Source organism: Podarcis erhardii, assembly GCF_964252035.2.
Source record: "Podarcis erhardii genome assembly, chromosome: 5".
In the NCBI taxonomy this organism is placed as follows: Eukaryota; Metazoa; Chordata; class Lepidosauria; order Squamata; family Lacertidae; genus Podarcis; species Podarcis erhardii.
The window spans coordinates 75528456-75542073 of NC_138509.1; the positions used below are offsets into that span (position 1 = coordinate 75528456).

General features: G+C 41.0%; 1 long non-coding RNA gene across 2 annotated transcripts in view; it reads right to left on the reverse strand.

Moving 5' to 3' along the window:
• Positions 1–13618, reverse strand: part of LOC309342382 — a 225145-nt gene that overhangs the window by 60172 nt on the left and 151355 nt on the right. The window lies entirely within an intron of this gene.

The following is a 13618-nucleotide window of genomic DNA, read 5'->3' on the forward strand; positions in this document are numbered from 1 at the left end:
ACCACTGGCTGGGGCTGATGGAAGCTGAAGTCACCGTCCCCCTTCACCACCATCCTACATACTGAATAAGCAATTGAGAAGAAAATGCCACCTGAAAGTTATTATACTAATAGAAAATGGACCTATTGAGATCAAAATGATACTAAGGCAGGGAAGAAAGAGAAAAGCTATGATAGCCGTCCAGGCAGTATGATACTGGAAATAAATGTCTCCTGCATATGAATTAGTTGCAAGATGTTTAAAGCCTCTTGTGAGAATATTTTTAATATGGCAACAAATACCATTTTCTTGATTACTTTTAAGACCTGATTAAAGTGAAGGAGCTCAGCCCAATAAGTTGTTTCTGGAGGGCGGGAGCTAACTGAATATAATTTTGGGGGTTGGGAAATTGTGCCACCATTTAGGTCTGAAATACACCGCCTTGAGAAATGCTTTTTTAAAGCTGTTTGCTTTTTAAATGGCAACAGTCTGTATATCTATTTGTCTAGACTCCATCAAGGGGCCTATTGTAGCTGGAGGCTTAGGCTTGAAGAAGACTAAAGGGCTACATCATGTCAAAAACCTGAAGTAGGAATTATTGCCTTTCTTGCTTCAGTTCACAGCTGTATTATGTCACCAAATCACATCACAGTGTAATCAAAGATGAATAAAATATTTTTCCCCTTTACCTTAAATGCTTTTCCTGTCAATTACAATCAAAGGACATGATTTCAGGTCTGTCAGTTGGCTGGGTTCCTTCTGACTGATGACTCTAAAACTGTAATCTACTAAATATAAAATGAATCAGAGAAGTCTCAGAATGATTCTGCCATTAAGAAAGAAGTTGTTTTTTCCCCTTCCCACAGGGGACAGAAAAATAATTGGTCTTTAAAGAATGAAATCAAAGATGTTAAAAATGACTCTTGTGGTCTTTCCCCCCTCTCTATATTATTGGCATTTTCGTCCGTACAAAAATTTCAGTAATTTTCCTTCGGGAAAAGCTCCTATCAGCATTCTAATCAACCCGATCTCATCTCGTGTGCCATTAAAGTAAACATTAACTAATATCTTATTTTTATAAGTCCATACTTTTTTGTTCGTATTATTAGGTGCTCTATGATGGCAAACTATAATCCCACTACGACAACTTCTAGGCAGTTTACTAGCTTGATTACATCATTAACCATAATCAAAAACAGTTCCCCAGAATGATTTCAGCTTAGTGGTAGGGATTGCTTCCTTTGATCTCAGTAGCATCATTTTACGATAGGTTGCTCCTCATTTACACTACAAATGCTGGCAAAAATGAAAGTGGTATCTTTGCAAGCAATATTGGATAAAATAAAATAACCAGTTCAGCAGTCTATGCCAGTTGCTTTCATCGATGAACAATCAGAATTTCTTTTTTAAATCCTGAAAGAAAAGTCTTAGATTGTGTCTCATCTCTGTATGATATTGCTTTGTGTTTTCTGTTTAGTAGCATTTTTAACACAGTTTCCAATCCCCCCCCCCTCTTTTTAAGTCTTTATTAATGAATGTGTTAAAAACAACCCGTTTTGCATTGTGCTTCAGCAAAAGGAGATTGATCAACATATCACTGCAGTACTTTGGCAATATACATAGCATAACATTTTACTTTAATGTACTAATATACTGCTTTTTTACTGTTTCATTTGTAATGTTGTCACCACTGATGAGCAAATACAAACCTACAGACTGTTTGAATAATGCATGTCATTATTGAGGAAGTAATATTTCTCTCTGTGTTGAAAGTGGATTCCACAGTGATTATTTGGGTGAGCACAATCTACGAGACTAGAAAAAATATATACAGTGCAGGTCATGTGCAAGGTATAAGTTGTTTACATGGACTTATTTAGCAGCCCCCTATCTTATGTTATTGTTCCTATACAATCTCCATTCTGGATTTAAGAATCCATATGGTATTTGCTGTTGGGGAAGGCCAATCCACTGATTTGCCTTCCATGGATAAAACCCGATACAGAAAACCATAGTATCTTGCAAAGATGAAGACAGCACATCTGCTGCTCTACTTCTACAGGTGCAAAGTGGTGGTCTGTCCACTTCTGATCTCTGTGATGAAAGGAAATGTATGAAACTAAATAAGATAAATAAATCTCAGTTGACGTGGATAGCTCTGTTTCTTTGCTCAGATATATATTTGAATGCTTATCCACCTCTGATCTATCTCCACACAGCTTGCAGCTTCTATGGCTGGGAACCAGAAATGTCTTTACTCAGATTTTAATCTTCTCCACTCCCTCCAAACTGGCAAATGAGAGAAAGAATTAAGAAGAGGAAATGGTTATTAGTAAGACCTAGAATACAAAGTTTTTATTTTTGGGAAAAGAGGAGAAGTTGTAGGGTTTAGGTGAATGAGAAGAAAGGTGTGCTCCTGGACCAAGGGAGAGTCAGGAGTTGCCAGCAGATTTGGTCCTCTCTTCTCACCTCTGAATTTTTGCTTCTTGTTTTTACTCACGTTCATAGGCAGGGGTGACCATATCATACTTCTGGTGATAGCTCCTTGCACGTTATAGTACCTTTGAAAGATCTCTAACATTTACGTGAGCATTTAGGGGGAATGCTTTTTAGGAACAGCTAAAAAGTCTCTGGGAAAAATATTACTATTCCAATTTTGAACTGGAAACTGGCTGGTGTGCAGAACTACAGTGCTGCCTCTGGTTACGAACTTAATTCATTCTGGAGGTCCTTTCTTAACCTGAAACCATTCTTAACCTGAGGTACCACTTTAGGTAATGGGGCCTCCTGCTACCGCCACACCACTGGCACGAGATTTCTGTTCTCATCCTGAGGTAAAGTTCTTAACCCGAGGTACTACTTCCGAGTTAGTGGAGTCTGTAACCTGAAGTGTTTGTAATCTGAGGTGTTTGTAACCCGAGGTACTCATATGCAGATCTCTTGACAGTGTCTTTGCAGGATAACCAAAAGCTCACACATCTCTCTGGAGGATATATGTGAGCTCCCACAGAAGATCAAAAAGCAGATGTTTGAGTCACCAGAACATCTGCTCTTCCTACTGTGTGAAGTCATCTCTGTCACAGAATAATTCCCATAGTTCTGGGGTCTGTTTTTGTAGTATGAAATTACTTTATTGTTTTGATATTTGCCACTTGAGTACTTTGGTTAATCTGTCACCTCATGACACAAATTAATCAGTCACGATGTCAGCTGAATGACCTAACTAATAAGTGAAACCCGGACCCAAAGTTGCATCTGATATTCTCAACCATATTGGAGGATGGCAAAATATTATCCAGGGGGTTTGAAATTCTCCAGCAATTCATTCTGGAAAAGAACATGCCCAGAAAATTGATGCAAAACTTCATTTTTGGCAAATTCCAACCCATTTCTTAAACAGATGCTTTCCCCCTGCCTTAAGCCACTGCACTCTTTTCCTCCAGGAAATTTATCGCAGCCCAGGTCTGACATTGGAAGTGAGCCAGAGTACAGAGAGATAAAAGGGGTGGGGAACTGCTTAGTCACTTTTACACTCCATTTCATGGGGGGAAAAATATACCCCAGCACTCATTTATATGTGAATAGGCCAAACATATGAACAAAATATATATGGATGATTCATTTACATATAGTTTGAGCCTGTTGTTATTGGAATGAATTGATAAATACATGAATTCACCACCTACGGCTGATTTTTTGACTCAGGGCCACTTTTGCAAATTAGAGAAATTGTTATGGGAACCGCATACAGACACACATACGCCACAAGCAAGTACACATCACAAACTATGTTATTTGCTACAATAGAATACTTATTTCAAGCCTAATGTCAGCGGGGATGGGGGGTTATCAGGGAGGCACCACTTAGGCAGCAGGAGTGGGCGGGACCTTGTTCCCACAAAAGGGAGTGATGACCACCAACCTGGATGAATTTAAAGGAGGAGACATATTTAGTTATTTTAATTATTTTTTTATTAAATTTATATAGCTCCCTTCATCCAAAGACCTTGGGGAGGTTCACAAGATAAAAGCACAAAATAGACAGTTTAAACAAAAACAAATCAATACCCCCCCAGACATGTTTAAAAGGCCAGAGAATATTAATCAGCCAAAGGACTTGTTAGGAGGAACAAGCTGTACAACTTAACTTTTGCGTGTTCAGACCCAGAGACCACCCCCCTAAATAAAGACACATTTGACTCAAATTTTAGTTTGGTTTTTGGCAGAATTTAGGCCATAACTTCATTGATTACAGAAAAGTGAGTGGTTGCATAGGTTCTGGTTCAACTAGCTCCCTATACCCTTGCAGGTAGCGCTGACCCAGAGCTCTATCATAGGTCAGCCAAGGGTGAACACCTGAGGCAGGTGAAAAGCCTGGGAACAGACTCTGTTCACTCCCCAGATGCTCCCTGGGACTCAGGCACAGGCACAACCCTCTTTCAGGGGTTGACCAAACCAAGTTGAGTCCCTGGATTCCTTTAACGGAATACCCTTCATATAGGGATGGCAAGACCATTCTCCCATCCCTATCACCTGAACCAGTGCTTATCTGCAACCTTACAAGTTGTGACAAATTGCTATGCAGCCGGCAAAACCGAAATGGCAACAGCCAATCAACCAAGTGGGGAAAATTCCTGCTGTGCCCCTGTCCCAATGACAGACGACGACAAAATGCCCTAAAATTAGGGAGAGGTGGGCGGGTGTTCGAAGGCACGAGCCGAAAGAGGAAGCTCTGGGATACGTGCATGGGTTAAATAGGTCCCTCAGTCCATTTAGACTGTACCCAATTGGCCAGATTAAACCCAGCAACAAGGGACCTGCCAATCGGGTGTTGTGGCTATCCAATAGACCCACCCACAACCAGGAGGTCAGTCTCCAGGTCTCACCGCAACATGTGCCCTCTTTTAGGGAGGACATGATTTCTAGTATGTGATTGAATCCCACCCGAAAATAATGCCAGTCTGGGAGCAGCACCCTGGGTGATAAATCCACAACTATATACATTTTCGCAGGACCACCATGGACAGTTGGAATTATCAGGCACCTGCAGAAACAGTTGCTGGGAATCACACGTGGGGGCAATGCTGCTGTGTTCTCGGATCCTGCTTATCAGCTTCCTATTTGGGCACTCTGAGAATAGGATGCTGGCCACTGGGTGGGCCTCCTTAAAAGCAATCTATAAAAAATAATACAGTAGCCCAGACATTACTGGCAGTCTTCCTTGTATAAGTGGACAAACCCTTGATGGCACAGCTTATTCCAAAAATTGAACAGAGATGGAGGTCACCAGTTCTTGCCTCAGATGTTTCAGGCACCCTTAACTGTCCTCAGGTTCTCCCCCTTTTCAAAACAGATTTTGTGGTTGCCAATGACAACCTCAGAGCTCCACATTCCCTTTCCCCCCACATACTTACAAAGGAAAGAAGAAAAGGAGGAAAATACAAATTGGAAGCTTTTTTATTTTTTTGACAGGTGGCAAGTAATATTCATCCAAGTATTTCTCTCCGCCTATATTTTGTACATCCCTTGCTTCTACTTTTTTTAAAAAAAAGAATCATATAAAGTCTGCCATAATCGCATGTAAATTAGCTGCTGTTTTCGCAATGGCAGCTCCCTGCATAGCCTAAAAGCACAATATACAGCAAATGAAGCTGCTGCCTCCATCCTTCAATTTGGTAAATGCTTCCAGCGTAAGAAAAATATTTTTAAAATTGCCAATAATTATAAAAATGTTGCTTGCCACGGCATAATTATTTTATAAACCACATAGCATACAACTGTTTCTCGTCACGGAGGCCATCTCCACACTGTACCATATGGCTAATGGCTTCTATTTTGCCTCACACCATACTGTGTGTGCCTTTCTCATCATACTGTATTGGCTACTGAATCAGTTTGCTGTTAATGTCTGTGTTACCCTTTCACTGCATGTTTATTTTATGAGATTGTGGCATCTGTTTTTGGTGTTTACTCTAAAAGCGACAGAGTTCCCTTTCCAGAACCTGGATATTACTGCAATATTAATTTCCCAAGACAGGCTTTTGTTGTAGCTGTAGTTGTTGTTGTTGTTGTTGTTGTTGTTGTTGTTGTTGTTGTTGTTGTTTATGCCTTTTTGCCTGTGTGTGTGTGTGTGTGTGTGTGTGTGTGTGTGTGTGTATGAGACCTGATAGAACCCAGTGCACATTAGAATAAAACTTAGATTATTCAACCCGAATACCCACCTACCAGTTCCTTTTTGAAACAATTCATTTAGGTGATGGAGCTTTTTCCCTCAGACACACATTTGGCTCTTCAGCTTCCCAAAGTATTAACATTTAAAGGTTCAGCTCCCTTTTTTCTTGTTTACATTCTCGCCTCTAAAACTGCAGTGTGCTATAATCTTTCAAAACCAATTCCAAATTTCAATACATTAGTAGTGTTATAAAAGACTATGAACGAGGGGCAGGCACAGAACACATTTTCAAAGTTTTTGTGGTACTAGAAAAAAACTTGCATTCTTTTTTAAAAATAAAAAAAATTCCTACAGAATTAAATTTAAAATGGAACTATATGTCATAGTTACACAATTAGAAGGAGAAGAATCCTCATGGTTTCATGCAGTTTATAAGAACTGAGCATTATAGGGAAAAGAGAAGAGCATGGTTTGTTTCAGATTATGGCTCCAGTTTCCAGCAAAAAGATAATAACTGTGGTGCTTGAGTTACAGAGGCGAGCTTTGTTATCTTTTTGATCCCTCTCCCATTAGCTTCTGTTTTTGAAGACTACATGTAGCTTGACTGGATTGAAACTGAGGGGAGTCACGCAGTACTGGGCTCAGGAGTGGGGTGGTGGCAAAATTGGGGACAAACTGTTGCACCAGTGGTCTTGCCACCAACCATCCCTTTGGTACTTCCTTTGGTGTACCCATGCAATCTTGACCTCGCCACTTCCCCTGCTCCACCCGCCCCCATCTAAGTAAGCAGGAGTGATGCTGCTGTCGGGAGGGTAACTCTGCCCTGGCACATGAACAACTACTGGAGCCAGGAATACAGGTGCATGGATTCCACTGAGCTTCTCACAACCTATCCACCATAATTTCATCACTGACACAATTTCTTCAAAACAGAGTTTAATATACTGAAAGTGAAAATGAATAATCTCAAAAGGAAGGCATCATCCCATTTTCACTGGGGCTGTGCACAGAACCTCTTATCTAGGGCTAGGCAACCTAAGGCCCGTGGGCTGGATGTGGCCCAATTGCCTTCTCAATCTGGCCCATAGACGGTCCAGGAATCAGCGCGTTTTTACATGAGTAGAATGTGTTCTTTTCTTTAAAATGCATCTCTGGGTTATTTGTGGGGCCTGCCTGGTGTTTTTACATGAGTAGAATGTGTGCTTTTATTTAAAATGCATCTCTGGGTTATTTGTGGGGCATAAGAATTTGTTCATTTTTTCTTCCAAAATATAGTCTGGCCCACCACATGGTCTGAGGGATGGTGGACCAGCCCACAGCTGAAAAAGGTTGCTGACCTTCTCTTATCCTCCCCGTGGCTTCAATCTGGGGTGGGGTGGGGTGGGAAAATCAAGCTAACCTACTCTGGGACAACCTGGAGAACAGGCACACCAGCTTGCCCCCCATAACTGAGGGGGCCGGTGCCATGTGATGTGCTGACATCACTCACACATGATGCACACTGTGCTGACATGTCACACACACTCATGAGTAGCATGAACATGTCGTATGGCATGTACAAGTGTTCACCTTAGAATATTGAGGGGGCCTGACCCCCTCCTTGAAATTTTTGAGGGCTCAGCCCCTCACCCTTCCATAGATGGAGCCCCTACTGGGAAACCAGACATCCTTGTGCAGTGCTGTTTCACAGGAGACTTTCCTGCAGGACCCCAAATTCAATCTCCAGGTAAGGTTGGGAATATCCTCAGTCTGAACCCCTGGACAGCCTTTGCCAATTGGAATAGACAATACTGAACTAGATGGGCCAATTGTGTGAGTCAGTATATGTTCCTATGAACTTGGAAGATGCCCCCCTCCCCTTTTTCATCTTGTCCAGGCAAGGAAAGCCCTTTCGGCTGTTCTGCCTATTACGTGGTGACATGGAATAGGGCCTTCTCCATAGTGGCACCTCATCTGTGGTTATTTCTTCCCCTTGGAGGAATGACGGCATGCAATACTGTCATCATCTGGTTTTTATTGCTACAAAAAAATACAGGTCTTTGGGGAAATTAGATATTGTAAGGCCGACTATATTTGTTGAGACATGTCTGCTAAGTTGGTTATGGTTTTGATTTTTAATTATGTTTTTCTCTTGGTCGTATTGAATGTAATTTTTTTTAATGAATTTGTTTTAAACTGCTCCGGGATATGAATTAATGAAGGGTGGTTCAGAACTTCAGTACATAAGAAGTAAACAAACAACATCATGGAAAAGTGGCCACACAGCTCTGACTGCCTATCAAAGACACCTACAAGAAGTCTTCTGTGGATGGTAACATCTGATCTTACATCCATAATTGTAATTCAGTTGGGTAACATGTGTTTCTCTCATTTGCAGCAGGATTTTGTATTTTGCTGATCGATGTTTGTCTAGCTCTACTTCTCATGGGCATTTAAACCTAACATGCCTATAGGAAGATGTAAAGGATGTAAAATCAAAGGATGGATCTGGTATTTATGTACTGTGTCTCAGTTTATTTGCTTTGGAAACAGCGTCATGTCTCAAAACAAGCCATGTAAAGAGTTGCACGCAGGGCAAAAAACGATCAATGCAAGTGAAGGAAAACTATTGTCTGAGGCCTGTTGGTTTCTATACCAAAACCTGGCTGGCACATTGGCAAAACTGCTTGACTTCTATGAACTGTTTTGATACATAAGTTTGCAGCTGAACGGATTCTACCTAGCAAGCTTCCTCAACAAGACACCAAGCAAGATGAAAGGAAATGGTTTAAACCATGACATTCTAAGGCCAGGTCACGTTCACCTCATTTATCACTTTAAGAAAAAGAAGAAGAAAAAGGTGGAGCTATTAAAATAAAGGCAGATGACACTGCTGTCTTTGCTGGAACCCATCTGGTAAAAGTATGAGTCCTTTCCTATTAACAGGTCATCGTGAATACCTCTTTGCCAAAGTAGCAGAATATGGTGCTTGGGCAAACAAAAAAAGCTTTTGAAGATCCTTATGGGAATTCAGTTACTCTTTTAACTGTGTAAATGCACATTTTGTTTCTACTATATAGAGCCTGAAATGAGCTATGTCCCAAATACTATCCCCAAACATCTGCAAGACACTGTATGGGTCAGATAATCTGATGACGTGATTTTCCCTTTGAAAGTTTGCCTGCAGATGGCTAGCAAGGTGCTTGTAATGTTTATTACAGCAGCGCTGAGTTATTTGTGTAGCTTTCAGAAGAATACTTTGTGATTTCAATGCAATCATTACTGCAGAGGCAAATATATATCTAATAACACTGTGGCTTATGGAGAGGGAATTAAACAATGAAAATATTTCTCTTCTTTATATTGAATTAGAATCATCTAAATAATTCCATCATTTCAATGGAAAAAAGTTTCAGTTTATGAAAGCTTGCTAATCCATTATTTCCACATGGGGTTAGCTTCTAGGAACTGCGGTTTGTTAAAAGTGCTGAGAGTCTTCAAGAGACCCCCGTATTCCCCTCACAAATCCAATTTACATAATGTTTTAACAGTCAATCCTTCTTCCCAATGAACTCTTGAAATTGTAGCCCTTTGAGGAGAACAGGAGTATCTCTGCACCCATAACAAACTACAATGCCTAGGATTCTTTGGGCAAAGCCAAACTGATATTGCTTTAAATGTATAGTGTAGATGGGGTTTTAACTGGATACCACCCTTTGAATGCATTTTGATTAACTTGGGCCTGTAGTAGCTCTATGGTTCTCATAATCCCTAGATGTGTTCTCTGGAGTTGTAGTCCAAAACATCTGGAGGGCAGCAGGCTGGGGAAGACACCATTTGCAGCTATATGCTATTATAGTCTTGAACATCTTGCATGCAAACGTTCATCTAAGCCAAGGGTGGGGAATTGGATCCCACCAGCAAGCTGCATTCAGAACTGGTCCATCCTCTGCAGACCATTTTGCCAGGTGAATGGGACTGCCTTCCTGTTAACCACCACACATTAGCCAGGTGACCAAGCTGAAAGGGATCGTTGTCCTGTCCCACTCCTGCCACACACTTTTGGGGGGACCTATGCTTAGCTAGACAGCATCTTAAAAAGGAGAGACATCACCTTGCCAACAAAGGTCCGTATAGTTAAAGCTATGGTTTTCCCAGTAGTGATGTACGGAAGTGAGAGCTGGACCATAAAGAAGGCTGATCGCCAAAGAATTGATGCTTTTGAATTATGGTGCTGGAGGAGACTCTTGAGAGTCCCATGGACTGCAAGAAGATCAAACCTATCCATTCTGAAGGAAATCAGCCCTGAGTGCTCACTGGAAGGACAGATCCTGAAGCTGAGGATCCAATACTTTGGCCACCTCATGAGAAGAGAAGACTCCCTGGAAAAGACCCTGATGTTGGGAAAGATGGAGGGCACAAGGAGAAGGGGACGACAGAGGACGAAATGTTTGGATAGTGTTCTCGAAGCTACCAGCATGAGTTTGACTAAACTGCGGGAGGCAGTGGAAGACAGGAGTGCCTGGCGTGCTCTGGTCCATGGGGTCACGAAGAGTCGGACACGACTAAATGACTAAACAACAACAATAACAACAACATGCTTAGCTGAGTTCGGCTGGTGAAGCCCAGGCTCAGCATTGGCTCAACCAGGAAATCCCCACTGTCTACTATATCCAAACTCTCTCATCCCTGCAGATGTTGGCTTTGGATTGTGCTGTAATTTGGATCCAATAAACTGAGTTAAATGCAACCCTTAGGGGGAAAGTATCAGTGTACATACTTATGGGTAAACATCTATGATTCTGCGATCCTTACAATTCTACTGTTAGTCTATAATTGTCTCATACAAAAAAGGAACCTACAGAATGAAGAGCTAAAGGCTTGGAATGGGGAAAAAATGATATCTAACACCACTTTTAAATATATAACTGGCAAAAATCCAAAATACACGCTGAAAATGAGCAGAGAAAACGGAGTCCTTCTCATTTTCATAATGATGGCTCACTGTGGCCTTACGGCTAATTCCTCATACAAATTTTTTATCATGAAAATGGATTAATGCACCATCTTTTCCAGCTTCTTAAAATATTTGTTACAGGAATTAGGGTCTCTTCTCTGAATGTTAATTTCCACCTGCTTCTGTGGCATAACTTGGTTTGGTCTTGTCAACCTGCTGCATTTTAACTATTTGTCCAGTTTCTTGGCAATCCTGCTCCTCTGGCACCAGGCTATTGGCTCTGCTATTGGCTTCAATGGGAACAGAATCACACACTGTATGTTCTGTTCGACTTCTGAGTGTCAAGCCCTTTTGCCTTCTGCAGACGATTCATGAGAACTAAAACTTTAGGAATAATAAGGTGGTAATTAAACAATGGAGGGCACAAGGAGAAGGGGACGACAGAGGACGAGATGGTTGGACAGTGTTCTCGAAGCTACAAACATGAGTCTGACCAAACTGTGGGAGGTAGTGGAAGATAGGAGTGTCTGGCGTGCTCTGGTCCATGGGGTCACGAAGAGTCGGACATGACTAAATGACTAAACAACAACAACAATTAAACAATGCAGTCCTAAGCTTGGCTAGTCATGCCATCCAGGAAAAGCAATTTGCTTTACTAGGGCTGGTGCAGGAAATGGACCTGCTTTCTGGGCTGGCATAGGCTCCAGCTGATCCTAGGGATGGAGGAAAGTTGGATTTAATCTGCATTTTAATGAGAAACTACCAAAATTGCCCTTATTGAACCAATATGCAAACTGAATGAAACACAGCTATCTTTCAAGATTAGCACTTCTCTGAATTCTGTGATGCAGTCCTCCAACCAAACAATATGTACAAAAATGCATATATTCAGGGGGAATGTGTAAAACACCACATGTGTTGGTGAATACAACATACAAAAATGCATTACATGTGGGGAAATGGCTTGCCCAAAAATGTGCATATTTGGCAAAACTGCAGAGACACGTGTTTATTAGGAGACAGCCATACCCAAATGCTGTTGAATTTTAATGAGATTTTCTTTTCCTAGATGGAAATTGCTGCAGAACTGTGGAGAACTGAATTTAGGATTTGAAAAATGAGAGACTTAAGAGAACCAAAACTAATAGGGTTTCCCCTGCCTACCCACTCCCTTTCCATCTCTGAAATGCCCTCTTCCGGAGTTTTATGCCAGCTACCTACCAGGTACCAACTTAGTAATCATTTCAGTGCATTTTTGAATTCCAGGGCATTTGGGCATCACCACTGACTGGATGTTTTTACCCTATGGGTTATATTAAACTAACTTTTACTCATTGAAATTAATGAGTACTTAACTTAGGTCTATTAATTTCATATTTTTTAAAAAATGATATTTATTGAAGTTTCCATTAAAACACAAAAATACACAAACATACACGAACAAAATACAAGTATAATTTCAATCCTTTTTTCTCTTAAACCTTATTTCCTCGACCTCCTCACACCTCCCCCTTCTGTATTATGATTTCATTACTCTCCGCTCCACAAGTTCTTATCTTATTTCTCACCCTTAATTTAATAATTTTGTTAAGTCATGGTATTATTTTCCTTTTCTTCTTTCCTTCATTCCTCAATTTATTTTTAAGACCTTATATCTATTTAATTTAAAAAACCCAATTTTAATTTCATCTTAAACCTTTTTCCTAAAGTCGGCCCAAATTTCCCTTCCATGATTTTTCCACATTCCATAAAAGTTACAAAAAAGAAATAAACACATAAACAAGATCTAAGCAGATTATATCACCCTTCGGATTCCCAAATCCCACCCTCCCTTTCCCGGTTTTGATCCCCAAACCAGTGTCCATAAATGCGTCCATTTCTCAGCCTGGATCCCAAACACCTGAGGCTTTTAAACCTCTCTCAGTTTCTCTCTGCCGGTCTTTTTGACAGTCCTTTGTTTTCAACACCAACTCTCGAAGAAGCTCTGTCCCAATAATGTCCATTTTTCTTCCGTCTATTAATTTCAATGGGCCATTAATTTCAATGGGCCAACTCCAAGTACAAGTTAGTTGAATTCAACTCATAAGTTCCACCAGCAGAAGCCAGTGAAAGGTCTTCCACTAGCACAACAGGGTTTTTTGCTCCTTCTCCTCCTACTGCATGCTCCTTGTGCCCCCTGATTGGTTCAGGAAGTCAGTGGAAACCCCAGAATACTGCATGGAGGGAGGAGAGGGGAGATTCCATATAGCACATTGAAATGTTTGATGGAACCATTCCTTAGCGCTATGTTGAATTCCTCCCTGTGTTTTCAATATGTGAAAAAAAAAATCTTGTATTTTATTCCTGTTCTTAATCTCTTTGCAAATTCTCAGTGTGGGAAACAATTCACCAATTCAGTAAACCTAGGATAATATACCACCAACAGGGATGCTGCCTGTGGTAGATTCTGCCAACGCACACTGTCAGCTAGTGGAACACGGACCTCTACAGAAGCAGAACCTGCCCCCCAGTGGAGACCAGTGCAGACTGGG